The following is a 5,036-nucleotide window of genomic DNA, read 5'->3' as shown; positions in this document are numbered from 1 at the left end:
TCAATTTTCTTGTTTTATCTCTGGCTCTCCTAAATTGGTAGCACTGTTAGGGTCTGACAATTCTGAGCTGTTTTGATCATCTGTACCACCTAGTGGCATATCGAGATCACTGCAACATACAGAAAAACAATGTTTTTGTTATAGTGTTCACACTGCATTATATAATTGCTGCATTTATTATTATTATTATTATTTATTTCTTAGCAGACGCCCTTATCCAGGGCGACTTACAATTGTTACAAGATATCACATTATACATTATTTCACATTATACAGATATCACATTATTTTTACATACAATTACCCATTTATACAGTTGGGTTTTTACTGGAGCAATCTAGGTAAAGTACCTTACTCAAGGGTACAACAGCAGTGTCCCCCACTGGGGATTGAACCCACAACCCTCCGGTCAAGAGTCCAGAGCCCTAACCACTACTCCACATGATATGATTATACATAGGAATTTCATATAACCATTAGTTTTGTTACACATATGGTTACAGTAGTTGGTAAAATTATATATTGCACATTTTTTGCTGGATTGGGTTTCTTCAGAGCTCCCTCGTCTTTCCACTGCCACAAGGCAGCATTCAAAACTTATTTGTCCAAGGTTCACCGTTTCCCTCGTAGATGTATTATTACTTATTTTATGTAGAATATGTTATAGCACCACCAATACGTTGGAGAGGACAGGGGGAGTGACTGTGATTTCGAGTTCAATATTCATGTCTCTCACAGTAGCGTCGGCTCTGTATTGTAAAAACTATGGACGACAGTATTCAGAACTGCTCCATAATGATGTGACACGACAAGTTTGTATCATCCAATTAAAACAGATTTACACAAGAAGGGTTTCACTAATTGACAAACATTGACGACTGTTGATAATACAGTCCAGTGTTGGTTTACTTAGTCCAACTGATGTGTTCGTTTTAAAAAATAAATAAATAAATAAAGACCCTTAACGTTATATACATTTGTAGTGTCTTCACATTCTGAATATCTACCACTTCACCACATATACCTACAATCGACAAAACATCAGTTCTATAAATCGCACTAGTTCTGCAAAAGTTACAAATTACATTTCTGGCTACTCCAAACACTTTTTGTTTTTGATTTCATACAAACTGAAGCATATTCACTCAAATATATACATTTCACCGACGCAACCCTTAACGTGAACTTCACATCTTGTGTTGTTATTTATCACAGCCAGCTGACAATGGACCTTAACGAGACTGTGAGAAAACATAGAGGAATGAGTAGCTTCACCACTGCAATACGAATTCCTGTTAGCGCCACCTACTGAGCTGGAGTATTAGTGTCATGCATGTTATCAGTGCAGCACTGTTTTGTTGTTGTTGTTGTTGTTTTTCAATAACAAACACACAAAAATGACTTAATGAATACATTTTTAATTTAGGTATTGTGCAAAAAAAAACAAACAAAAAAAAACCTCAACAACAATATGAGACCGACAGACTGCCCAGCGGCTTACACTCTATAACACACATGGTCCAGTAGACCTTTGTTGCCTATTGCTACCACTGTTGATATGAAACATGTAGCTCGTATTGTACATTTGTGTAGGTAACGTCTGTTGTTACATAAAATAACATCTTCATGTAAACCTCCATTCACTTTGTTACATATATATATATACCTGTGGCTGGATAGTTTATATTGAGTTTATACTTAACTGATACAAATGTTGGATCGCAGATGTGCTTTTCCATACTAAATACATTTTTTTTTTTGTGTTGCACAACTGTGACATCAAGGCTCCAATATAAGAACCATGCTTTTCCCATTTTTTTTTATACAATTCTGATTGTTAATGATATCTTAAGGTGGTCCCACACCTCCTGGATTGGAAGTTTAGCTTTTTAAAGCCACACCTGTCAGTTAACAATCTCCCAAAGCAATGGAAAGGAAGCTTGGAACCAAGTTAAGCTCTTACCCCAGGTGAACAAGCTCCCATGAGGTCAAGCATATTGACAATGAAGGAATTCATTGTTGTTTTCCATAATAAGGTAATTATGTTTTAAAAATATTTATGTAAAAAAAACTGCTTCCATGATGCAGTTTCTTCCTGAGCTTATCAGCTCTTTTGTTTACCAGTAACATGTCTTATCTGTTACAGTTCCTTAGAAACAAAAAGTACATTAACAAATACTGTGCAGTATTATAACAACCTAGATGATGTATTTTTTTTTTTTACTGTTTAAAAGAGGTATACTATAATTAAAACTTACCATTGTTCTGTAAAATTACTTCCAATTCTGGTTCAATTCAATAGTTTTGTTTGTTTGTTTGTTTATATACATGATGTGCACTAATGGACTAATTTTGGCACATTGTCAGACAACTGTAAATTATGTCAGACCCGTCCAAGAATAAGGCTTAATATTCCCGTAAGACAGAAGTAAATGTTGTTTTGCCGACATAATGAAACATAGAGTAATGAAAAACACAGAGCTATTAAATAGTATGGAACCAAACTCGTTTAAATTATGTATTAAAAAAACAATTACGGATGGTTGCTCCGTGTTGCTTTGAGATTAAAATGGGAAGAAAAGAGCATGAACAGCTGTCTGTAAAAAAAAAGAAAAGAAAAGAAAAAAAAGTATTATAACTTTTATTACAAGTGGATTTGAGCCAAATGGTTTTAAATTGCAAACATTTTCAGTAGTTCAGCACATTATTGAATGATTCAATATATATGAGTCGTAAAAGTTTACTTATATTAGAGTAGATGTTGGTTGCAGTTGTATACAAAAATATTTTGTATTTTAAGGCGTTCTTGCCAGGAATATTTGTCTCCAGGTGGTATTTAGTTATTTCTTGTTTCTGCTGGCAAATTGTTAATCTGTCTGTGATAGCATAAATAAATGTAAAGGGTTTAATTAAAACTAATGAATAAGCAAGCGGAGAGTACATGTGGTGCTGGCAAAGCATTTGTGCTCTAAATAATTAAAAATGTCAGGCACAATGAGATATTTAGGTAGAGCGAGTAGCATTACACAAGCTGGGTCTTAGTATATTTCTTTTTTAAATATGTTTTTTAAGTGTCCAAGTGATTTTTCTTTTTCAGATAAAATGGCAAATTATGTTTTGGGAATTTGGAGCTTCAGAAACAGAAATAATTATCCCTTTGAGATTTGCAGACGTGGGTATAACAAATTATCTTCTTTTCATACTGGGGACTCAAGTAAGGAAACATGACCTCATTTTACCTGTCTAGAGACAAAATACTAATGTGTCATTTTTTTTTTCATTTGTCTGTTCTCTAAATTATTTGTACCTAGTGTAGGGTGGCTGGTCTGTATATTTGTATTTTCAGTGATTGCTAAAATATGTGTAACAACAGGAAAAAATAACCAGGAACCTGCGTTTATCAATGCAATACAGTTTGGGATAAACAAACATAAAAGAGTCAATTAATAGCATAGCAACAGCAGCCTGTGGCAGAGAAGAATGACGGATTCAGCTGAAGTAAAACTCTCAAACACTCTCAACTGACTTTTTTAACAATTAAAAACCAGGACCTTAAAAACAAGGATAGACCAAAACTCATATACTGGTAATAGCTACAGTATAATATCAGGGCGCATATTTTGTATATGGAGACTGCAGTCTCCCTCAATTTTGTCATGTTTTTATCCGCTCGGAAGACTGTTATGTCCTGTATCTTTTGCTTACATACAATATGGCACTTAGTCAATAACATACTTGCTATACTTTGTTTATTGTTGGGGTTGATGGTTGAGCCTAGATTGCTGAAATTGGCTGTTTATTAATTTGCTGTACCTTGCCTTTTTTCTACATCTGGATTGAATCAGGGCCTTATATTAACCAAGTTTATGTGTCCTTTGAGACAATTGTTGTGTCCAAATTTCGAATAACTGTTATTGTGTCCAATAGCTCTTTGTGTCTGCACTTGTTTTCTGCAGGCCTGATAGTTACTGTAATCTTAGTGATTTTGAACATTGGAAACAACAAGAGACTTTTGCATCCCAAATAAAAACCGAGTAGTTTTAATCAGGACACTAACAGATTGATCCGATCATAACAAAGGGGTCATAATTCACAGCAGAAAAGAGGAAGTGCAGAAATTGTGTAATTGCACTTTGTTTATGAAATAAGGTTGAGAAAACACAGTAAGACATCTTTTCACAGCAGCACTAAATTTTATGCAGCCCCATAGAGCTATTATACTGTGAAGCAGAGACATAGCACTCCGCTTCACTTTCCACATATCAGTAACACAAACCAACCCTGTGAAACCAGGTATTTAATATCAGAAAAATTCTGAATGTGTATTTTAGAATTGCATTACTAAAGCACACACATAGAAACTGATATAATGTTACACAGATAAACAATGTGTTGAATTGCTATGGGTCAAGGGTAATCGGGAAAGTTGTTTGGTTAATAAAATCAAGAGAGACTTTTAATGAATTGCAGTATATATGAACGTAATTGGAGACCCTTAAAAGTCATTTATTAATTACAGGTGCCAGCAAGTCAAGTCATGTGTAAGAATATTTAAGATGTAATATCTTTCTATTCTTTAACATAGATGCTGTTTGGTGTTTCAATTAAATTAATTACTTTATTTTTAACTCCTTGATTTTGTCGTCCAGTGTATTTCAGCGTTTATCTTTTTGGTTAGTAGATATTGTAGGAATTGCAATTCTCATGTATTTCACTGAGGTGACTGATGCCCTTCATATAAACACATTTTGCAACCCAAGGGTAACAAGAAGTAGACATGTAAAACAGCATGTTCTCCTGGGCATTGTGAATCTACATAGGATTACTTTAAACAAATACAACAATGAAAAAACTACAAATTGAGTTTCATCATGTATAGAAGAGGAAAGCAATCTGCAATGGTCTGCTTCATAGCAATTCCTTAACCTAATGGTATAAATAAACTAGAATGGATGTTTTTACTTAATCAATTACAATGATAAAAACAAAATGTTGTCAAAGTAATAGCAAATCCTTAACATATTAGCCCCCTGGTG

The sequence above is a fragment of the Acipenser ruthenus genome, chromosome 13, assembly GCF_902713425.1.
Source record: "Acipenser ruthenus chromosome 13, fAciRut3.2 maternal haplotype, whole genome shotgun sequence".
Lineage (NCBI taxonomy): Eukaryota > Metazoa > Chordata > Actinopteri > Acipenseriformes > Acipenseridae > Acipenser > Acipenser ruthenus.
This window is presented reverse-complemented; position numbering follows the sequence as displayed.